The sequence below is a fragment of the Vanacampus margaritifer genome, chromosome 5 (assembly GCF_051991255.1).
Source record: "Vanacampus margaritifer isolate UIUO_Vmar chromosome 5, RoL_Vmar_1.0, whole genome shotgun sequence".
In the NCBI taxonomy this organism is placed as follows: domain Eukaryota; kingdom Metazoa; phylum Chordata; class Actinopteri; order Syngnathiformes; family Syngnathidae; genus Vanacampus; species Vanacampus margaritifer.
Window position 1 is genome coordinate 24706481 of NC_135436.1, and position 25233 is coordinate 24731713.

A 25233-nucleotide genomic window follows, 5' to 3' on the forward strand; every position below is an offset into this window, starting at 1 on the left:
ATTAACTCGCTGTAAAGTGTATTCATATCGCTAATAACAGTGGTAGTACAGTAGTAGCGGGCAGGACGCTCGCTCGGTCGCCATCCTTGGGTCTTCCCCCTCCTCGTCTTCCTCCGCCCCCCAAGGCGCCCTGTCAGGCAGGTGCTGCGGCTCATGTTAATTAGCTTACTCCGCGCCCTATTTCTTGTCTCTTGTCCACCCTGGACTACATTATGCTACCCGCAACTCTTTATTTTATTTTTTTTAACGCTGACTTTGCATTATTTTGCATGGCATAAATTGTGGTCCGCCACAAGGGGCGCGGGGAGGGGCAGTCTCAAAGGGTAGCAAAGGGGGGAGGGTGTGGTTAATGTGTCGGGGTAATATGTCAAGGGGATTTATGTTGGCCTACGTACACTGCTGTGTTGTTGTCGTCCACTGCTCTTGTGTGGGACCTGTTTGTTATGGATGGGGAGTGATGCTGGGCTCCCCTTCAGCACGCCCAGAGAGAAAGAGAGCGAGAGAATACTGGCCCGATATGACACACTTGCAATGCACCTGTTATTGTGTACAGCAGGTGCAGAGTGTTTAGAGGAGTAAGGGGGGGGGGGGGGGTCCTTGACAGGCGATGCCGGGCTGTATCAAGGGGGTCTGTCAGGGAGAGCGCAGCTTCATTTGCTCCCTCTCCAGCACACTGATGCATACCCACATAAACACACACCAACTCCTACTCTGAATCATCTGTTATGTAAGCTGATTCCCCGATAAAGGCTTTGAAATGAGATCCTCTAAGTTGGTGAAACGTGTCGTTATGTAAGCGCAGTGGTGTGTGTGGAGGGTGGGCTTTGTCAGATTACATTTGTGATAACCTCATCACGGATATTTAAGTAAATAATTAAAGAGTTGACATGTGAGGGGTGGTGCGTGGTATGGAGTGGCGCACGGTTTGGCGTGGGATAGCCGTTTAATCCGTCTTGCCGAGTGGGGGTGTTCCTCGGGCGGAGAAAATGCTGAGGGAGTGAGTCCTGACCCGTGGCTCCTCCTCGCGTGTTTACAGGCGTTTGTGAGAAGAGCGTCACGACTGTGCTTTGTTGATCACGTGCCTCGCCGCTTTTTGTGAGAAACCATCCAGCCGGCGTGTACGGCGAAGGGCGACGGCATTCATCACTGTAGCGAATGGCACCTACTTTATGGATGGAAGCTGTCAAATGGTGGGAGTGTGAAGAGAACACCATTCAAGAGTGGAAGATCTCATTTTAATTTAGACATATGAGTATACTTGGGGTGGGTATGACATACCACAGCGTGTTTCTTTTGCAGTGTTGTCAGTGAAGGAGAATGTAATTGAACATTAGCATTAGCAATATTTGATGATGATCTATTGCAGTGATGGGAAAACTCGGTCCTCGAGGGCCGGAGTCCTGCAGGTTTTGGATGTTTCCCTCCTCCAACACAGCTGGTATATGATCAGCTCATCAGCAAGCTCTGCATAATCCTGATAACGATCCTGTTGATTGGAATCAGCTCGTGTTGGAAGAAGGAACCCTCCAAAACCTGCAGGACTCCGACCCTCTAGTTTAACTATTTAATTTGGGGTATCGGTAATGTGTCGTTTACAGCGCAGCTGGTCCACGCATCCACACATGTAAGAGGATTGGGCTGGCCCGGATATGAAAAAATCTGAATTGTACTTCTTCACATTGCTATGTACAAATCAGATGCGTGACTCATTCGTCAAAGGAGGCAGAATTGGGCTGCAATTTGGAAAAAAGAGAGGAATCAAAAGAAACATTTTCTAAAAGGCTTTTAAGGTACAGTATTTACATTTCTTATAGTTTTCGGCCAAGAATTTTCATTTCGGTGCATCCCTATTTTCAACCTTAGGAACAGAACTTGTAAATTGAGGACCATAGAGTAAAATCCAGTCAGATTGCTCAAATATCATCCATAAAGAGCTCACAGGCGCTAAGGGTCGGTTATACTGTATTATTTATATTGTAAAATAACAACAGCTAATAATCTGTATCCTAACCCTCAAGGAAGGAAACCTTCTGTTGTGTTTTGCATCGCTTAGAATTATTACTTTTTTTTAAATTTTTTTACTTCAAAAAAGAAAATTTGAGATGATATTTTCCTTAAATTTAAGATTGTATTTGGGAGGACACATTTGAACAGACAAATGTTTCAAAGCTGACTAATTTCATTTTGAATGAAAGCAGTCAACACTGCTGCACTTGGGAAGAAAAAAAAAAGGTTTCTTTCAAACTAAACCACCTTTCCTAGGAACCTCGGTCGACACAGTAGGGTAGCTGGCACCACAGGTGAGGTATGAATTCTGAAATACGTCCATGCATTGTGTCTCAACTGAATTACAGTAGTGTTTAAAAATGCATGCTCTGCGGCAGGAAAAGGTAGCAAACTCGCAGTTCCACAATGTAAAAGGGAACAGATGCAAATTATGGACACCCCAGAGCTTTTAAGCAATAGAAGAAGAGTTATGTGAAACACTGAATTTGACAAATCTTCCCTAATCAAGTAATGATAATGAATTGTTGTTTTGAATTACCCAACAATCACTTCAGCACAATCGATCTAATTCCCAACATCCAAAATCTAAATAATCAATTCTTATGCCTTTCCAAGTATCCATAGTAAATAGTCAACAAACACAATGTGGGTCTTGGTTAACATTACCATTAACCCGCTAAGTCTCTGAACCACTAGGGGTGTGAATTCCCTAGTACCTGGCGATTTGATTTGTATCACGATTCATAGGTCACGATTCGATACCGATTAATCCCGATACGAACCTAGAAATTGATTATTGCGATTTTTTTCTCTCTAAAAATTTGAAAATACTAATAAGTAAACTTGTACATGTACACTGTAAGATTTGTATGAAAATGTTTATTTTTTTCTTCCTGAAAATTCAGGCTTATAACTGAGCCACTACATTTAACAAACAGGTTGCAGTCTGTTTCATGCTTGAAAAGCACTGAAATAAAAATATTAAGCCTTAATGTTCCATTAATATAAAATTCTTCCATGCTTAATGTGTAAATCGTAACCCTAAGTAAGACGCTTTGTTGAATATTCCCATAAAAAAATTATGTTTAAAAATCGATTCGGCCACATATCGAATCTATTCGAGAATTGCGCGCTGTAATATCACGATATATTGCCGAATCGATTTTTTCTAACACTATGTGGTTAGTTTGAGTCGAACATGTTCAATTGATGAAAAAGAAAGAAAGCTCAACAAGTGGACATATGCCCCCTCTCCATGATTATGTTGTGCCGGGCTTACTTGTTTACAGTGGGATTGTATCTCTTAGTCTGTGTTACATCATCGTGATGACGACACAGGCTCGTTCCACGCTGTTCCATGCCCAGCATAAGACGGATGGACGCATGGCTGTCTGCAAACGAAGGCTGCATGCTTCCTTATGTCTGAATCAACACTGCTAATAGCAACAGCTACAAGTTCAAATAGCATTATAGCACACAGAAAAAGAGGAAAAAAAACTTTCACGTAGACTAAAAGCAACCTCTTTAGTCACAGAGTACACTATCATTATCCTTCATTTAGGCAAAATAAACCCACAATGAAAAATAAAAGCATTGGTATTGCAACCTGAATGAATTTGCTTTGAAATTAGCAGACACTCTTTTGGGCTTTTGCAAATATTTCATATCCAAACAAGCCTTTGGGCAGTGTCTAGCTTTATTATGCAAAGCCGTAGTAAAAACAGACACCTGCACCTTTGGGGAGCGGCTATTAGAAGCAAGAAGGAGGAGGTAAAATGCAAGACGTGATTTTTTTCCCCCTGATATTTTTGGAACCCGGGTCTGGATTATTTAAACAGATTTAAAATGAATTACATGTCCCTTTTAAACATTCTACCATGAATTGTATAATCTACTATCTTACACTCACACTTTTTATTTAAAAAAATAAATAAAAATAAATACAGAGTATCAATGAAAATAATAGGTCCAAGCCATAGTGGCTGTTTTCGTTCTCGTCAGGAACACTCGACTCGGTGGTGACGGGGATCGGATTAGACAGATCCAGGTCTGAGAGCGTAGAAAAGGAGAAGCGCTGCCTCAGGACGCAAAAAAGATGACATTACACGTTTACGTGACCTAGCAAGGCAGCGCTGTGGGAGGTCCATAAACGCCTTTTCTTAAGGACAAGTGCAGAGTCAGTGCTAACTGGATTCTTCAGCATCTTTAATTGTTGTGAGCTTCCATGCGTCACACACTCATATCAGGTTTAACACAGCATTGATCAAGCACGGACTTGTATCACTCGGTGCTTTGAAAATAGAAGCTACTATTTTTTTTTTTTGCATTGTACTAACCTGCAACTGTTCTACAATTCAAGCAAGATGCATAGATGTCAGCTCCATCAGGAAATGAGAACAGCGGGCTCACATCACTCATTAAATTAAACAAGGCCAGAATTTTGAGTGTGGCATCCCCGTGGACACGTAACAGTTTGTCAAAGCTTTCGGCATACCGTGGCCTCTGCTTTGTAGGGCTTAAGGAAAAGGACCATCAAAGTTTGTCGGAATACGCTTGGCACACTGATTAAGTGCCAGAGGATAGCTTTAGGCTGCCAAAGAGTTTATCTTTTATTACCAGAACCACGGCTGCTCTCCGGTTCATGCTACCAGGACACTAAAAACCGCTTGGAGTCATTTCGATGCAATTTTCCCCTCCCGAGTTTTGACAACCATCTCACATTCATAGTCGCTACCTGATCACAACCATTTTTTTCCATAACTGACAAAATGACTGCTAGTGTTACCAGAAATTGAATTTTTAAATTTTTATTTTTTTTTACAGCTACAACAATGTTCAGGTGCTCCAGAATGTGTGCTAGTACAGAGACATTGTAAATGTAATTAAGCCTTCACATGATGAACACACTTTTTTATAAGGGATCCGATGAATCGATACCAGCATCGAGTTTTGATTAAAATTCTCCAATATTGGATGCGCCGATACTATACTTTTTTTACACTAATTTGAGGGTGTTTTTGATCAGATTTTATATAGGCGTTATCACACAAAAGCATTTCTTTAAAAGGTACTTTTTTTTTAACCTGGCAATAGCCAGATTGATAATTGTGATTCACTCAAGGAAGTTTCCTACAATATCAATATGGGATTTGCTCAGGAAAGGCGGGACATTCTGAACAATACTTAGAGCGGATTAAACGATGTGGTCTTTTGCACGTCTACCTAACTTGTTTTGACCAATCACGGCGGAAAATATTGTATTTGTTCTCGTCGTAGGGGGGAAAAAAAGCACAAACATCTTTACAAGCTAAAAAGAACGAAGTGTGTCTCGCTTTTTAACACCCAACAAAGAAATTGTGAGTAATTCTGCGAGAATAAAATTAATTGCGGCGTCCATTCGTCCATGTTAGGTTGCTTCCTACGGTGTGGGCACTTCCTGGCTTCGTCATAGCTGCATATCCTGCCCCCAAACACAATGCCGCTCTGGGATTGGTCAAAACCGCCAGTGGTTCGAATCGGTGAAAATCAATGGGCTCGGTACATAATGTATTCTCGGGAGTTTGTGAACTCACAAATAATGCGAGAATTCAGCTTGCAGAGCAAGGTTACATTTTATTAGCCAGACCAAAAAAAAAGAAGCAAATTTTCTCCAGGACCCATCATCAAATTTTGAAAACTCTTGGTGTGTTGCGTTCAGGTTGATGTGACCGTTGCAACTTGATTCAGCTTGTCAGATTGTAATTTTTGTGAAATCTTGTCACGTTGCCACTCAAAAGCATTACGTTGTCGTAAGCGCAATTCATCATTTAGTGGCTAATTTAGCCACCTAATTTTGGCACAAGGGCATTAGTCAGACATCGTTCACCTCACATACGGTATGCCTTAATTGTCATCTACTCAAAACATTATGTTCATTACCTGGGATTGTTGGCACTTAGTTGTTAAGGAGGAACAGTTAATCAGTCTTTTAAGACCAAGCTCGTCTTCATACAAAAAGTGAATTAAGTGAATAAGTAATTAGCTACCTGTTATGTTGGTAGGTGATACATGCCGTTTCAAATCACCTTTACTGTTTTTAGCCTCATGCAGGAATGTTAAAAAAGTAATTGTCATGAAGCATAGATATAAAGTTTTATATGACTCCCTTTCAAATAAGGACTGTTTCTTTAGGCTCCTTTTTTTTTTTTTTCACTCCTATGTCGTCGTTGGCAATGATAAAAAAAAAAAACGTCGGGAACTGTGAGACTTTGGTTAACTTCAAACCCAAGTCATCACAGCCTTGAATGAGACACCGAGGCTCACGCGTCATGTCACACAGTGTCCATGCTGGAGGGTACTGTGTCCCAATTTAAAAGAGATGCTGATGAGTCCTTGCAAGTCTAACCTGAAAGCAAGCACACAGAGTGTCTGATTGAAGGGGCCGGGGGGGGTGGGGGTAATGCTGGTGGCTAGGATTTATCTTTCCACTTCTTTTGTTTGGCAGTGCACGTCTTCTAATGCATCCATGCGTATCACGCTACGTTCCTTATTGAACAACTATAGGATGCATCACTAGACTCCGAGCAGGTTGAATTCTTGGCTGCGGCGCCCCAGGGTCCTTTCTGATGTAGTTACCACAGCGTGTCCCCTCGCTATCTTGCTCCTTTATGAACAAACTCATCATTGCCTGGCAACTTGGATATGCCACTAGTAAACTAATATCGTTTTTATTATTATTATTGGTGGGCGGTAAAAGCACAACAACTGCCATTTAAAGTGGTGACGTGACACCCAGTCGTAGTAGGAAGCTGCTCCTTTTAATCTCTAATTAGATCACAGTAAGAAGACACTATCACAAGGGAAGCAGTAGAAGCCAAAGCCGTTTCTGATCCACTTCAAAATGGTGTCACTTATTCTTGCGGATAAATCGCTCCGCTAAAAACCTGACCCGTTTGACATTTTACACTTGGAACTTTTGTCTGCTCCAGTGTGTGTCGTTGAGTTCAGTGCATTTCCCCCCAGTTGCATTATATCTCATATGTATTCCTTCACAGCCATCCAAGGGCATTTATGAAGAAGCTTTTTTTTTTTTAATTAATTTACTGGCCCACATCTTCAGGGATTAGGCATGTTATGACTTTAATAACTTGGCGTTAATATTTTAGTATAAATGAATATGAACAAAGCAACTGCTATCTGTAAGGAAGAGGAATGACACTTATTTTTGCAGTCATTCAAAACCATGGAATAGAATAGCAACCTAAAACATGACTTATGTGCTGCGTCATGAATCACAATTAAATAGACACGTTTCTGAAAGGATATATTTTTGACTCCGTGCAATCGGAGCTTTCCACATTCACCTCGACCTTTTCAAGTTTGTTGCTGATTGATCCCAATGAATAATGAATGACGCTTGAATGGCCATTACGGCATCAGTGCTGCCTGAACTCTTTGTGGATAAATGAAACTCTTGCCCAATGCCCTCCAAATGCACGCCTCCCTGTATTTAGTTCACAATTAGTCTGTGTTTAAATGCTAACCAGGAGCTGTTAGCTCTCTGACACATTCACTGTTCTAGTGTGCCCTTTCATATACACGCCAGGCTCTCATGAGTGGCTGTTGAGAAAAATGTACATTACATTCCCCATGGAGAGTGCTTCATGGAAATCAGCGGTAAGATCATTGACAACAGCGCTCACAAACCCAGTGAACAGGCGGTGCAGCTAGAAGATTTGCAAAGATTAGAGTCCTCCTTTGAGTTTAGAGGTCACTGGACCGCTACAGTAAGCTTGTGTGTGGCAGGCTGACTAATTGTGTGTGGACTATATGTCGCTTGCAATAGTAAAAGCGTAAGCTACACAGTAGATATACTCTATGCCCTCTGTTTACGTATCCTAAGTTATATATTCTTTTAAACCTCCAATTTGCATGGAATAGCTTGATGGCTTCTATTCATAGGACTGACAATATTATTAAAATGATTAAAAAAAAAAATCAATTTCTGGCACCATCTTATGCTTCGAATTTGATTTTAATGAATATTTTAAAACACACTGAGCCTCGACAAGAATAGCCCATTGGGGACTGTAGAGGTAGAAAGCGTGACCGAAGGATGTTGTCATTGTCAATCATTTGGGGGGGCGCACGCCGCATACGCGTGGGGACACCCAGCAGCCTCTGTTTCCACTTAACATTCCAAATAAACCCAACATCAAACGGGTAGCATTTAGTGTTTTGCAACACTCCAACATGCGCAAGTCCTGTTAGAAATGTAGCAACCGTGGCTAAGATTGGCTTGTTTACACACGTGAGGGGTGTGGCTTTGGTCACAGACAGGGAGGGTGGGGTGGGGAGAGTGAACGTTCAAGTGAGGCTACATTCAAATCTTCCTAGTAATTTCAAAAAGGCAAACTCCCCCCCTTTAGATGATCAGTCTGGGAACGTGCCAGTACGTCACAGTTAAGTTATGGCGGAACATAATGCTGTAAGAGTGTTTATGCTCAGAACACTTCTCCAGTAAAGTGTACATCAATCCCTAAAACTGATGTGGAATCTAATTACATTTTGGGAAGATTTCCTGTAGGGATTATGCTTAATATTATACAAATTACGATTGAAGGTCTTATGCCTTGACATCATTCAACGTCAATACATTTTAGAACTGATTTGTCTATTTAGCATGTTTGTCTTATGTGCTATTCGATTCGTGGTTCACTGCATTGCAACTATATGCAAAAGCTGTCAAATGTTTGACTTTTGGCTACGAGCCAGATGTTAACCACTGCGCGATGCAGGGTAACTGCAGAACTAGACTTTAATGACGTAATATTTTGTCTCATCTTTGACAGACATGCTCACTGAGCATGACTGCTTCTCTCACACTTTGTACAGTTTTTCTATAAAATACTGACACAAGAGCTGGTGAGCTGGTATTTTATCAAAATTTTGGCACCGTACAATTGAACAAATACAATCATTGCCCAAAACTCCCAAAAATGATTCATTAAGAAGAATTATATTTTATTTCATGCAAGCTAAGTGGGTAATATGGGAAAACAAGACCATGTATTACACCTTGCAATGACATCTGTTTATCTAGATAGCTTTTGAAACAAGCCTTCTTATCTATTATTTTAAAGCTAGCTACACAGAGTTTCCGCAGAAAAGGGTGTTCTCATTAGTAACAAATGTGTCAATTAATTACCAAATATTCCATGTCCAGAGCATTCCTAATACGACTAAAAGCAATTCCCTTTTAAAATTTCCCTACACGCTGTCCAAATTAATCACAAAAGACCAGCTGCAGAAAAGTGGATGACTTATATTATTATTTTTTAGCCCTTTGACACTTCATATGCAATACGCTGCCTTAATTGATTATGCAGGACTTAAATTGTAGATTGCATGGATTAAACCTGCACACATTGAACACGGCGCTAATCTGGTGGATAAGAGGTCTCTGTTATTTCTGGGCTGTATTGGTGTTGACTACAACATTACAGTATTCCTTGTCAAGATGGGGGCTGGCAGGAAGAAGAAAAGCTGTGCATAAGCATGAGGGAAGATGTGGGCGGTTACAGTGATAACCTATGAAATAAAGACAACATGCAGGATTTGAAGCGCAAATATTCCCGGTGAGCCCTTAAATAAAACAGGTTTCAAATGTCATTCAGTCGCCGAACAAAATAGCTTTCATAAGACATTGGTTGGCTCAGGTTAAACTCCACATGATGCATGTCGATTGTGTGTTAGCCACCTCTCTTTGGTCTTTCACTCCCCCCCCCCTTAGCAATCTCCACACAGTATGAGTCATTGGCTTCCACTGCTTGGGAGCTGTCTTACTGTTGTTGCCAGTAGACGCCGGATATGCCGCGAACCCCACTGCGCATCTTTTCCATGAATGCCATAAACTATAAAAGGAGATGACAGGCCCGGAGAAGTAGAAGAGACTGGCGCGCTCATCACGAGCCGCTGTCACCCAGTCAATGTGGGGGGACTGCACCCGGGGTACAATAAATTTAGCCCTGAAATGATGACAATCTTTGCGGAAATTCAAGTTGCTAGGGTAGATTTTAGGGTCTGTTTAAACTTCATACTTTGTATGAACAGAGGTTTGTGATGATTTGATTTGTAATTTGGTATTCTGGTTCAGACAAAAAAAAAAACAAACATAGTAGGCCTACACTCTTCATTCACTTAGTGCTCACACCTGCATCTTTTTTCATCAAACCAGAACCTGCCTATCTGAATAAAGACACGGTTTGTGACATACAAATACAGTGTGGCACAATTCAAACTTCCAAAACAATAATGCTTTCTGCCAAGTTGCATACACTCTGGGTTTTATATGGTGCTATTTTTACCCACCGAAGTATCACAAAGCTGCTAAAATAAGCGTCGGAAGTTCCTCTGTCATGAGCGCCAACGCTACAGACGGAGATGCAAGGTGTGTCAGAAGACTTACAGGACAAGGTTCACAAATGCCACAAAATATGGGTTTTCCGCTTCTGTGCGGGTCAGATAATCAACTAGCACAGCTTCAAAGAGATACTGCGGCGTTTTTCTTGTTGTTATTTTTTTCGTTCAGTGCGCAAGGTGAGCCGAGAATTGTGGCAGGACAACTCGTCAGCATGGCAAAATGTCGGCTCATTATGCCCTCCACGTCCGAGACTTCCTGGCTGAGAAGAACATTGCCATGCTGGAGCAAACTATCTACTCCCCTGACCTGGCCCCATGTGATCTTTCCCCAAGCTCAAGGAGGTCATCAAGACGACACTTTTCGCAGCCGCGGACATTGTGATGAAAGAGCTGCACACGGTCCTGAAACAGTCCTTCCAATAATGCATGAATGTGTGTGTCAGTGAAGGCTGGCAAAGTGTGTTTGACTTCAGAGGGATCTGCTCAAAGGGGGAACATTTTACATTTTTAGTTTGTATTTAAAACATATCTTTTGTGAAACCAGTCCTGTAAGGTTTTGGACACATCTAGTACGTTGCTGTGATATGAAAATGTTGACACTTGTGCCAATCTTAAATGTTGAACTGAAATGTCTCGGTTTTCTGCATTCATTTTGGCACTGGTCCATGTTTATACTGCTTTCCCACTTACCTAACCTGTTTTAGCAACTTGGTCTGTTTGTGTGGGTTTGGACAATATTGTTCACATTTGTAACATGCTACTCCTGTCTGGGCCAAAGTAACCAAAAGAATCCCTCACCTGCTCCTGGTTTACTCAGCGTTCACACTGGTATCTTTAACCTTTTTGAAGGTTTCCACTGAATAGCATATGGATATGGTTACAACCAGTTTGTTTGTAACCTTGTGTGACAAACTGGCAACTTCTAAAAGAGCTATGCACTCAGGGTTTTATTTGTTGCTACTTTTTTCGAGCTGAGGTGTCATAAAGTATTTAAGAATAAGCATCTGGAGTTCCTTCAATATGTGTTTGTGACGCCTTTGCTGATCTTTCCTATTATATAGCCTTGATTTCCTTGTCCTTGTCCTTCCCTGTCATTGTAACATTGGCCCAGGTATACCATACCTCATCTCAAGTGGTCTTGGTCAGTGTGTTTGGACTGAAAAGTGTTTAGACTAACAAGTGTTCAGATTGTAGTGTTCACTTGATCAAACTAACTGTAAGTAGAGCAATTGCAATTATTTACCTGTGCCAAACTGTGTGAACATGCTGTCACTTTCAGTTTAGTCTTTGGTTAATCGAGGCGTCTCACCTTTCATTGACCTTGCAGTAACATACACATCACTATCCTTCATTAAATGAACAAAAGGCGTGTCAGTGTGATCAAGGGATGCGAACCGTTGTCCGCTCTTAGCCGCAGTCATTTACGGAGACTTGTGTAACTGCTCCCACTGGAGATTTCCTTCAAAAGACCCACCGTTAGGGGAGGCGAGAGGGAGTATGACTGTGAAGGGCTTTTGGCTATGTTGTGACAGCACATTGCTGCTTAATCTGCCTCAGAACTCTGGTGAAGCACATTTGGACGTAACAAGGCCAGGTTGCCTTTTTTGACAAGAGGACCAAAGTCAACCTGCTCGAGCAATCGGATGTTTGACATCTGCTAGTTGTGACATTGTGTTTATTTGTCCTCTTGCAGACCTGAACAATGATAAATATATGATCCTGGAATATTGATTGAATCGAGCCGAGTTGGACAACTAGGGAACAACACGTCTGTTTTTGTTGGATGATTGATTGATTGATAATATTGCAATTCAGGGCTGAATGATTTTAGGAAATGATTGAATTGTGATTTTTCTGACAGATTATAGCATACCGTCAAAACCTTAAAAGCTATTACTGGCTACGTTTACATGCAGACAATAACCCTTTTAAAACCAGAATATTGCCAATATTCTAATTTTGAAAGGTCATGTAAACATGTGGAACATGCTGTTATTTAAGTTTTTAAAAACCCGAAAGACCCCTGGGTTACTCCCTTCATAACCGGGATTCTTGCTCATATGAACACATTCAGAATACCTCGATCGATTGGGGTATTCTTTTCCGCTGTGCGCATGCTCGCTATTTTCTTCTTCGTCTTCTTTTCTTCTTCGCTTATTTGATTCGCATGGAATCTTGGTCTATGTAGTCACGACTTGTATGGCGGCTCCGTCCTACTTGCTAAAGGGGCCTCCCTTGAATACATTGATTTCTCCGCTCTGTTTTCACAACATTTTCTGTCTCTATGGCGTAAACGCCACAGTTTGTGCCTATATACACATACAGTAAATACAAGTATATAAGTCCGTGCTTCTGGCGTGTAACCCACCGGAAATACTCAAGCCGATGTCAACAAACATGACGCCGGCAGCAAAGAACCACACTTCTGAAGCGAGGAGGAAACTGACTACTTTATTTAACGTGGTGAGTGACATAACTACAATGTCTTTTATTGAACGTATAGTAAGTTCAAAGCAGAAATTACGTTTTTTACGTAATTATGTTGTTCTATTCTAATCGTGCACAAATGAGCATGTAAACGAGAGTAACTCTGTCCGCAATGCATGTAATCGTGTTACCTCAATTGTTTCAGAAACAAGAATTCTGACCTTAACCTGAATATTGACTGCATTTAAACAGTCACTGTTATGATACTCAGACACTAAAAGATGCTGAGTCAGGGAGGAAGTCCTCATTCAAGTTTTTAAACTTGATTGCATCGTCTAGAATTGCTATTGATCCAAAAAAAAAAAGATAAATCGTTCTGCCCTTTTATATAATAATGTCAATAATATCCATCTTTCATTTGCATCAAAAGCTCTTTTCTTGAAGGTTATTGGTGATGGCCTTCCTTTGTTGCAGATGCCTCGAGAGACTCAAGTCCCAAGAAGAGAATTCAAATCTCATGTGGTTAGCCCAATCCCAGTGTCTATTTTTACTGTCCCGCCTCTGATTGGCCAACAACGCGTGTGTTTATGTGTGCGTGGAAGCTCACGTGTCGTAAGGTGCCTCTGTGCCATCTGTTGTTCTCACAGGAGCAGTTGCAAAGACGGTCCAAGCCAAGTATGTCCGTCTCACCGAATGCAAAGCACCAAACTTGGGACAAACGTGAGGAAGAAGTAGCACAAGATTCTTCTGAAGTCTTCTGATGTGTAGTCATATAGCTGCAAGTGTTAATCTAAGATGATAAGTATGTCCCGTGATTAAAAAGTATGCAGTAATGTGGCACGTTAAACCAGTGACGCACAAGTCAATCTGTAAATTATAGCGTCCCCCCTGTGTAGTCGTGATTAACGACTTACAAATTCACCTATTCGAAGATTATTGCTGGGGGGGCGGGGGGTGTAGGGGGTGGCTATGCTCCAATTTTTGCTGAAAAAAATCGTATTTACTGTTTTTGGTCTCAGGCCAAAGCCTAAATATAAAACTCATCTTGGTGTGGATAGTCTATGTTTGCTTCTATTATACAGTACAGGCCACAGCCCGGTCAAATAGGAAAGTGGTGCTTTGCCGCCATTTGTATCATGTACAGCTAAGTATAAACCTTTTTAAGAAATAGAAACCAGTCTAGGGTGCACCTTGCCTAAAAAAAAGGCAGCTTGGATAGGCTCCAACTCACCTGTGACTCATGAGGACAAGCACCCCATAAAAAAGGATGGATAGATCTGAATTATTTCATACCTTCTAAATGTATTCTGGAACACTCTACAACTAGTAATAACACTCACCTCATTCATCACAATATCGTTGTTTAAAAAGTTAGTGTGCGATGCTGTCCATGGTCTCTGCATCTGTTTTTAGCCTGTTGTGAACCTCTTATTCACCATAAGCTACGATGGAATGTATCATGTAAATATGCTACTATGTCATATTGCACTATAGAGTTTGTTGTATTTGCTTTTATTTCACTCAGACAGGTTTGCTTTACCTGTATAAATAAACGTGAACTGTATAATTAAAATGTTGAATATGTGCTCTATTGATATCCATAAAGCATACAGGTGCAACAATTTTGTTCTTCTAATAGACTTGTTTTGCCTGTCTACATGTTGCTAGAGAGCATACCTTTGTTGCTTAACAATGCAAATCAAGTTATGAAAAATTGGTGGATTAAACGGGGACATTAGTGACGGACTTCAAGTAACTGTATTGATTCAAGGACAACAGTGAAGCAAAACAAAAATCATGATCTTATTGAAGCTGTTATGTGCTATTTTCCAACACTTAACTGAAGCATTCTTGCTAAGCATCAACCCCGAGATTTCACAGGCAGGGTTTACCACATTCTTTTTTTCTTTTTTTTTTACTTAATGTCTCTTGGGATTTATTCTGTCTCGGTGAGCTCCTGTTGGTGTCTAAGTGATGGATGGATGAATGGAGAGATGTTAGTCAAGACAGCTTTAGACTGAGGGACAGGAGACTAAAGGTCACATGGTTGAAGGGGATGTGCTATTAGACAAGTAAGGTCTCTGTGCATACAGTAAATGCAGCAATGTGATGCTGGGATAAAAACAACAACGAATGAATTGCCTCAGTAAAACCACAAAGTTTTAAGTTGCCCTCACCCGGGTAGTTCAGATGTTATCTGATGACAGCTTCACACTGAACTTCATTCAAGCTAAGAATAACCAGAATGTGTCTTATGATTCTGTAATCTGTATTTATGATTACGTGCATTACCACTTAAATTGTGTTTGCCTGCAAAATCATCTTGAGACGTGCACTTGGGCAATGCTTGCAGAGTTTAAATCTATTAGCGGAAATAAAACCTGACCTTGCCTGTTGCCACCATGGCATCATTAATTTGTGGGATTCTATTATGGTTCAAAATATGGCTGAGCGATATGGCCAAAAAATTAAATCTCGATTTTTGCAATCATTCAGGACGATTACGAATTTTAACCGATATTAATCTAATCTAAAGGATTTTGATTATCAGAAAAAGATCCCAATACCAAACTCAAGAATTCTATTTTGAACCCAAAAAAATTCAAACCCGAAGGGTGCAAAGACTCTTCTCTTTTGGGGTATTTGTTTGCCCTTTCACAAGAACATTAACATTGATTGTTTGTCCCACACAGACAGGTTATACTCCTTGGGCAAGGATTTATACCGTATAATTTTGCAAGAGGATATAACAAATTAGCATTTTAGCAGAGCAGATTACTCTTGTGCTATGGTCAAAGGGATTTATTTTGAAATGGACTGCAAGAGGCCGGGAGATTTATTGCACATCCATATCAAAAGGATACAGTAAATCCAGGTGACAGCAACACTGAAGCAATTGCATGGTCTGCTAGCTAAAGATCCTTGGCTCAGAGATTATTTAAAGAGGAGGAATTCAGTATCGGTATGCGTGTACTGTTTACGCCTCAGTGAACCAGAGGATAGAATCTAAAGTTGCATCTGGCTATCATTCACATTTTGTACCCTTTAAAAATGTATACGCATTCTAATTAGCGTTTTGACGATGCAGACAGACTGTTAATGTAAGAATTTGTATCGGCTTCCTGCCTCCCTTACTGCTGCTATTATTTGCGTCTTTGTGTATTACTGCAGGGCTGCAGGGAGACTGCGCCATAAAAACACCCTACTCATTTTCAGCGCTATTATGTTGTAAAACATTCACTTCAGAGATGGGGAGATAAAGGCTATGATTTAAGACTTGATTATCGATTCCTGCGCCGTGGGTGTGTCAATCGATCCATCCGTGAATTCACATTATCCAAGAACATAAAGCGAGGTTTGTTAGTTTGCATTGTTTTATCTTTTCGACATCAGCATGTTAGAATTGTCACTATGATATGTACAACACATAAAGCCCTTAAGGACCTCTATGTGGTCTAGTGGTTTCTACCAGTAGATCCTCTCAAGGTAATTGCAAAGTTTCAATTCAGGGTTTAGTTGACTTGACGTGTCGTGCAGTGTACAGAGGTTGTGAGACAATCATATGAATATACTATACTGTGTGTCGTGTCAAAATTTCAGTTAGCTGCAACAATGGTCTTGCAAAGTTGAAGCAGAGTTCAGACAAGATTTTCTGATACTTTAAAGATCCAGCTGGAATTAATCTGTTAGCGTTTTTCACTGAATACGTTTTCATGCCGTCAATATTCAGGTTAAGGTCAGAATTCCGGTTTCTGAAAGATTCAGAATAACCCGCTTACATGCGTGAGTAGACAGATGTACTCCCATACAGGGTAATGTGATTGATCCCCATCTGACGCAAATCGATGTCATATTTTTCTATTTTCAACTATCGATAAGACGTTTTCATGTCACTCACCACACTAATCAAATAGTAGGTTTCCTCCTGGCTTCAAATGTGTGTTGCTGCACTACAACCAAAATTCGCCAGGGTTGTTTATCTTCGCTTGTATATTTCCGGTGGGTAGCGCGTAAGAAACCGCACGTACAAGTACTTCCTGTACTCAAAAGACCAAGATTCCTTGCGGAGAGAGCACGCCACAAACACAAGCCTCGTTCAAACGAGGTATTCCGAACGCATTTATATGACCAACTATTTGGGTTAGAAAAGGGTTAACCCAGAGGTCTCATTTGGCTTTTTAAAAATACGAATAAGAGCAATTGAGGTTTTGAAAGGGATTTTATTGATTGCTTGTCATTTTCTCTATCTGTTTTGATCCACTCAAAGACGTGTGTGTTGCAATCTAGAGGTCAGACTCATCCGCTGAAGAAGCGGTAGCAGGCTTTTGGTTGTCGAGGTGAATAATTATATTTTGATTGTCGAAGTAAATAATTATCCTCTTGACTGTCGAGGTCAATGACCATGGTTTATTTTCCAGGAAAAGCCTAATTACACTGGCATTTGATTCTTGGCAGGTGTTAATTCCAGACCCTGTTTGCATTGTAGGGGGGGGTCATCAGTATGTGATTGACTGATGGAGGACTTGAAGTTCTGTGCTGCAATAGGGCTGGTCGTCAGGGGAAAGAGATGCTTGCAGTGAGCATTGTCCTAGTTGGAGAACTGATCCTCTGAGTACTCTTGTTCCCGGCTCTAACCTTGATGGAGACACGCTCAAGACAGATTATATTTTCATTAGCACTTCAATCCAATTACTGCGCCATCTACCCAAATCTCCACTCGTACCACATTGATGCATTGCCTCTCCACCAGTTGCCGCCCATCCCACACACACTACATAATGAGTCCTCCAGTGATGCTCTGTCTCTCCGCCCTGCTTCCCCAGCTCTTGTCTGGCTCTATCTGAAATGGTGCATTCCCCTCCTATTGATCCTCCTCTTCCTGGTGGAGTCGCAGGCAGGCTCAGTCGGCTCGTCCTAGCTTGTCTGCCTGGGAAATGGACACACAGAGAGAGCTGTGTGCATGTGCCAGGCTTGGGGACGCTGTGTTGTCTCGGGCAGCTTGTGGCTGAGTGGTCTTTGTTTTGCATCCTGCCTTCCTGGCCTCCCTGTCCTCCCCTGTTTTCACCTCTGTTACGACTTATTACATATCCATGAAATCCTGTTCACTTGGCAAAGTTGTATTGTGTCCCACCAAACATTTAACTGGCATTACGCTTGTTGCAAATAGGGTGGCGTGGGCTTTGCTTTTCATGGGAATGTGTCGTGACTAGCTGTAACGGGGGGAGCCACGAGGGATCCGTCGTCATGATTAGCCTGGAAGATTTAGCGTTTTTTTAAACAACTGTCTGTGGTGTTTCATTGTGTTTGCAGAGATGCTAACATATCAGTCATTGTTCAGATCACACAGACTCCCCATTCTTTGGGGAAAAAGACATTAGGCTGACCCCAGAATTCAGTCTCCAAGAGAGAGTCTTTCCATTTCACTTCTTATGCATGTCACTTTTAGTCTTTGTGACAGACTGCTCGCACAGACATCAGCACAGGTTGCGTTGTTTATCGGCAGCTCTGGGATGAATGTTAAATCTCTCTCCGTGGTTTGTTGTCATCATGTTAACCCTAGATTACAGTATGATATTTGTGGAATGAGCTCACAAAGTTCACAATTAATCGTGCTTTCTGATTTTGCAGTCCATCCATTCTACCTTGCTCTTTTTTTCCAACATCTTTCCACTGAGTCATTACACGAGTGCACAAGATGACGGGCCACAGACGCTCTGCTTTCCACCTCCCTGGGCTTTTGTTGTGTGATGCACAGCTGAGGCAGATGCTGAGGGGCACTTACACTAAATTGCCTGAATAAGGGCGAATTCTGCTCTGCAACTGAAGTGGAGTGCACTGCTGCTCGCAGAGTTGCATCTTTGCCAGAGACAAAGAGGCTTGCCCGCTCGGGAAGGCTTAGTCCTGTTAGTGAGAGTTCCTTTTAATGATGTTTCATCTTTAGTATTGGTGGAGTGTTTTTTTTAAGAGGCTAGAGCTAGCTGTGGTGGCTATTCATAGAAGTACAATGAGTACAAGGGATGGGAATAATAATTAATTAATTGCTTGATTGATTGTTATGGACGCCGCCGATGGTTTGCAATTAATTGTTGATTAATCAATTCATTGTCAACTAGTTTTCAGTCTGAAGAACAATATTACTTTTATTATTACTGTTAGCCTTCCTTGTGGTGCACACATGATGATACATTATTCACATGTAGTACAGTTGTAGCAAGCTGTCAGGGCATACAATACATTTTATGTTACGATTATGGCAGCCAAATCGTTTCCAAGGGCCAATAGGAATTTGAATAATTTAAACAGTGGCATTTTAGCCTCTGCTGCTGCTGCCTCTCCAGCACTTTCCTGTTGTGTAAGACTTGAAATGACCATGTTATCCCCACTGACATTGGCACAGATTCAATGTGAATAGTTTCTTTGTTACTTAACAATATTTGCTTGATTGCTCATCTTAATACTATTGAGGTGATTACCCAACCAAGGTGGCTGGAAATTAATGGAAGTTTGTCACTTGCTTCGCTCCAGTGGTTCCACTTTTGCAGCGAGAAAGGTTTTAAAAACACACTTTGGGGGCTTTACTGTGAGCTTCATGTAATGGATTTCTCTTGCAGTTACAAAATAATGCACGTATGAAGCCTGCCAGGTTGTTGCCATAATCATAAGGGAGCCACAAGCTGCGGCTGAAATGAATCGTTGAAATGTGGGCTATTTAAACGTAATGAGGTTTCACGGTGGAATTTAGCCTGTTTGGATGATGTTGTGGGCAACCTGCGTGGAAGTGGAACCATCACACCACCACGTCGGACCACCAAGGGAAAGTGGGGGGAGAGAAAGAAACACGTTTCCATAGCAACTGGTAGTGAGTGAGTTTAACTGTGGTTGAGAGGCTCGAGTAGCAAGCAAATACTGTTTTAACTCCTTGAAATGAGCAAATTATGAAATTACAACCACTTGCTTGTTGCCATTTACATGTTTGCATTCTGGTGACATTTCTAAGTGAAAACAAATCAAAATATTTGGGATAAGGCAGTCCAAGGATGATTAAGAATCCAGTTAATGATGTAGAACCGATTGTTAAATCGTGTTGTGACACTTCAAAATCAGATTAAAGTGCACCATTTGGCTAAAAACAGCAAACACGCTGCTGATTCGGTCTTTGCTCAACTGTCGAAGAACAATCGAAGAACACGAAAAACTAAAATGACGCAAGGCATACATCCACACAACCCAATTTTTTCTATAAAATCCCAAAACCTTAATCAGTCAATATGTTAAGATGTGACACCACGGACTCCCATCTGTTTGGTATTATTTGTATTTTCTTTTAAGGGAATATCATAAAAATATTCTGAGTGATTATAATAAGGCTCTAACATGACAAGAAAGCAGGAAAAGATCAATATATTTTGAAGTACTTTTTGATTAGACAAAATTATCATTTATTAATCTGTCAGAGCAATGCCGCAGTGTAGCACACATGCACAGATGAATAATTTAAGACCACATTCAACAATTTGTCCTAAATTGAGCATTGTCAGATCATTTTTGACAACATGAAATTTGTGCCTATTTATTTACTTAATGCCCTTTAAAAATTGGACTAAATTATTCAACAAAAAGCCCCTCAGGATCCTTAGCTGCAGTGGCTAGTGTAGCAATAATCTGAAGGACAGGTTTGATCTCCATTTACTTTAGATCAGTAGCTTTTCAAAGTGCGAGCGTCCCTTCAAAGAACATAAAACATACAAGAAAAATTATCTAATTTCAATAACTAATTTCAAAAGTAGATGCGAGATGTTGGTGAAATTTTTGAACATCATGGTGGAACCGAACGAAAGAATTCATGACTGTGCTGCTTTTTGCTTTGCCCGCTAGTGGATTAATGTCAGAGTATCCTTGTGATACAATATTGCTGCAAAGATAGTATCACAATATAGTGATTATACAGTGATTATTATAAAATGATTATTATAAAGTGTTTGCATTGCATGAGATCCGGTTTACGATGGTCCCGACCAGCAGCCTAAAAAAGCACTTTGTCACGCATGCGGTCAAAAGCTACTCACAATTATCGTCTTTCTACCTGTTTTTTGATTTAATTGTTGTATATTTATGGCTAGGAAATGTTTTTCTTACCAATATTTACTGAAATGATGACTTTAACCATTGCGGTATACTAGGTTAGGGGGTGCATTACAACTTGCGTACAAATTTGGGTGGTATCTCTGCCATAGCAACAGAACTGAGAACCCACTGTACATACAGTTAGTTGATAATACTAAATCGTAAAGTACGTACATACTACATTTCGTCCCATCCCTACTAGTGATGCCCACCTAAGGGAGGTGCGCTTGACACTGCTTTCTCAGTGGTAGTTAAACGTTTTAACTCTGAGCGTCAAGTCTGTGGGGGCTTCGAAGCTCATGTGTGTTCAACGTCAGGTGAATTGCTAATAAGTCACAGCTCTGGTTGAGGTGTCTTACTACGGCAGAGGATGCAGCACCTGAGGTGTTGTTCTAAGGTATCAAGAGACTGTGTTGGGGGAAAGGCACCACGCGCTGCATATATTTCCATCTCTATATACTACTGTATCTGTGTCCCTGCTCTTATCAGTCACTTTCAGTGAAACCGTGGAAAAGTCAGTGCACTCCCGGAACCTGAATTCAAATGTTTTCAAGTCAAGCTATAGAGGCAATTTTTCCATTATGTTTAAGAACCAAAACGATTACTGTTGCTCAAGGGCATCTACTCACACCATTTTAATTCAGGAAACAACCTCCTACCCGTCATATGCGAGCATGATTATAATACGTGTACAAATGCCTCATCGGCTGGGCAGAAGAAATTATGGACGAGTCTCATAAATTGAATCACCAATGTGATTTGCATACGAATGAATATATTTAACAACATTTTGTGACATAGCTTTGTCTCACTAAAAGAAAATAGCTAGTAGTCTGAACCCCGCAAGTAATATATATTTACTTTGTGGAGCCATAAATTTAACAATGAAAGCAAAAGTGGTTGATGATTACCCGCAGAGGCATGAATTATTGACACTGCAAGCTGTGTCTCTTTGTCGTCACAATTGTCCTGCATACAAATATGACATTGCCAACAGCGACAGAAAAATTTTAACCGCAAATGAATTGCAAATGTTAGTTAAAATGCTCCTTTTCTGTTGTGAGGGATCTCGAGGAACTACTACAAACTGAAGCCAACTCTGACTCGCTGCCCATTTAGTTTCTTTCAGAAACTCATTCAGAAACCAATTATGATGTCATTTAGGACATTGGGACTATTCTGCAGACAAAATCCACAGTGTTCTGAATACACAAATTTATGCTGCTCTCACACTTGCACTTTTGTTTTCTCTAGTGGGGTTTCCTTCCATTCACCCATTTTTATTCGAATTTTCAAGAAATGCGAAAATAAAACTAATTGGAAACACTAGAAATTCAAAAAAAGGGCCCACAATTCGCCAAAAACGTTTTTACGCTTGGAGGGGGTTGATTTTGACGCGTATCAAAAAAAGGAAAATGCGAATTTTGGTTATGGAAACAGGTTTTGCGATTAAACACTGACAAGACCGGATACATATCGCACGTTTTGAGCGGATATTACATCACACGTACGTTTGTAGTCACAAAGCAATGGCGGACGATAAAGTAAGGTATGTTTGGGGGGATGACGAAACAGAAATATTTTTGGAATTAATTAAAGAAGCAAATATTAATGCAATTTTAGATGGAAAACAGCAAAGATTACAAACGCAAAACTCATACGACGTCATCACACGGCGCAGTCGCTTCTTGGTCGTCTTCTTCTTTTAAATTACTGGTGGATCACATCTCTTAATGGTGTATACCGCCACCTACAGCGGCGGAGTCCTCTCTCAATATTTGCAAAAGAAGAACAGATGGAAACGGGCATAAGTCGCATGTCCGTTTTGCGCATTTCCAGTAAATTTGCTTAAAAAAATTCGAAACAATTGGGTGGGAACCTGACTTCTGTTGATACAGACAGTTAGGACTACTTAGAAAAGGTGGCATTGTTCTGTTATGGTAACAAAGGGATTTGCTCTCCATCCTGACATGTACAGTAAATAGCATAATGTTGACGTAACTCCAGCTAGCATATGAACACGTCTTCGGTTTGGCTTGCACATCGTGAGATGTTCCCCTAAAGTATATTCGGCTATTTGCAAGCGTTTTACTGTATGGCCTGATAAATAAGTTGTCAATTGCACTATGACAATGGGAATATAGAGCAATCGGCCAAATGCATTTTGTATTTTTTTCTGCACTAAAAGACACCAAATCAGGGCAAAATGGAGTTTAACAGCCCACCAACTAATTTGAAGTAGATAAATGTTGGTTCTACTCAGTAATGTCTTTGTTTAGCCTTTGCGGGAAAGAGAGTGTCTACAGACTTTTGAATTATCTTCCACCTTAAATCAGGTTTTCCAAAATTAAGCCTTTGATTAGCTTTCCAAATGACACTTAATCCCTACATCTTCAATCAAAGGTCTTAAAAATGTTTCAGATGCAGTAAACAATGATGTAATTTCTTTGGTACTATGCATAACCTGGGTTGCTATAAATTGAAACCAGAAGTTATATCACCTATGGTACAATCTCCATTTTATATTTTATACCCACTGTGGACCTTTTGATGCATGAACCTAAAAATAAGGTTAAGATTTAGAGAATTAGGAGTTTGTAATGTTCCCTTATAGGTAATAACGTTGGGACTAAAAGCAGCCAGACTGGGGCCTTTTGAAATGAAAAGACAACTTTCACTACAGGGAGATTGCATGTTGTGCCTGAACTAGGTCACATCCATCTACGTGAGTTCATTTTGGGTCTCTGAGCGTGACGAGTGTCCACAGCCCCGGAAGAAGAGAGAAATAAGAAATGGGGGGAAAAAAGCCTGACACAAATTCAGAACATGATTCCTGTTTGTAATAAATTAAAATTCTCTGGTTATGTTTGCCAGTTAAGTGGGAAACAGCACCCTCTAAAGCTCTTGGGGCATGTGTTCCAATTTCGCTCAGTAAGGTGACTCTTACTGAATGAGTCATGAACTGTTCATGCTCCAACTGTATGTTGTCCTTACTGAACATGTTTGTTAATACAGGGTTCTAGATTAGCAGTGGCCCGTTGGCCCAGGGCCACTACGTGACCGTGCCTTGCCACCCAAAGTTCACTGACGCTGGCCCGACTGGGCCAGTACATATTTCTTGCATACTGTAACTATACAGTGCCAATGCTGGTTCTGGCCACCACAACATGGCTTATGGGATATGGATATTGCTTCCGCTGGTGATGAATCAATGAGTTATGTCTGTCAGAGTAAAATATGGTACATTGACATTTTAATTTACGCTGGTCTCATCCTCGGGGCACGCTCACTAACCATTGGTGTGACGTCTCAGGTTTCAAATTGATTGGTCTCCGTTGGGGGTTAATATTCGTATTAAATTTCCAGTTGCTTATGTCACTTGCTACCCCACCCCCTCCACTTTGAACGAGTCTGCCCTTTAACAAGACTGACGCTCCCGCAGCTTTTTAGCCTCTTAAACGTTTGAGACGAGAGAGCAATTACTGTCTGGTTCATAACTATAGAGCAAAAAGGAACCCTGCATCTGCTTTGGATCTGAGAGAAACACTTGGTGTTAGGGCCTTGCTTTCATGTAATTCAGAGGCGCCCAAACTGGGAAAGCACCTACGTAAACAGGAGAATAATATTGATTATGAGATAAACGGAGATGGACGGATTAGCGTGTGTGTACTGAACAGGAGCTGACATTTACATGTCAGGAGTGCGATCAATGATCCAAAGACAACAGAAGGGTTGAAGAAAAGACGTAAAACCCTGTCGGTCAGTTTGCACATCAAAGGTGACTGAATATGTTTGCAAGCTGTTGTCACTTCACAAGCATACTACAGTGAGCCCGGCTTGAATCAACTTCACTTTGATATTATGCAGTGTGACGCTCACTCATGTTTTTGATCAACAAAAGTAGTGTGGTGTAATTAATCTATATTTGCCAGTTTGGACAGTTAAGTGATGTCTGCATGCAAATTTTTCGTTGAGAGGGGATTGCGTGTTTTAATAGGTTTGCTACAAAACACGAGAGGACAAAATGAACTTAATTTTAAGCATCCATCCACATTACTGGCTGAGACAGTTTGCCTTTTCTCTACAACTTCCTGCCCTTTGTAACTCCCCTCGCTTTCGCCCTGACACCCTGGCGATATAGAGCCGGATTTTGGGCCCATTTAGTTACATTTCTCAACCGCGGGAAACCCTAACTGCTCCCCTTTGGGAAACAAGTAAGGCTTTGTTCTAATTAGGAAGCAAAAGGCTTCAATCCAGACCTCACCCTGCGACAAA

General features: G+C 40.9%; 2 protein-coding genes across 14 annotated transcripts in view; one reads left to right on the forward strand and one right to left on the reverse strand.

Moving 5' to 3' along the window:
- The window catches only part of LOC144051863 (cell adhesion molecule 1-like), a 321818-nt gene that overhangs the window by 205605 nt on the left and 90980 nt on the right, over positions 1–25233 (reverse strand). The gene's annotated exons all lie outside the window — the stretch shown is intronic.
- The window catches only part of ncam1b (neural cell adhesion molecule 1b), a 68002-nt gene that overhangs the window by 336 nt on the left and 42433 nt on the right, over positions 1–25233 (forward strand). The gene's annotated exons all lie outside the window — the stretch shown is intronic.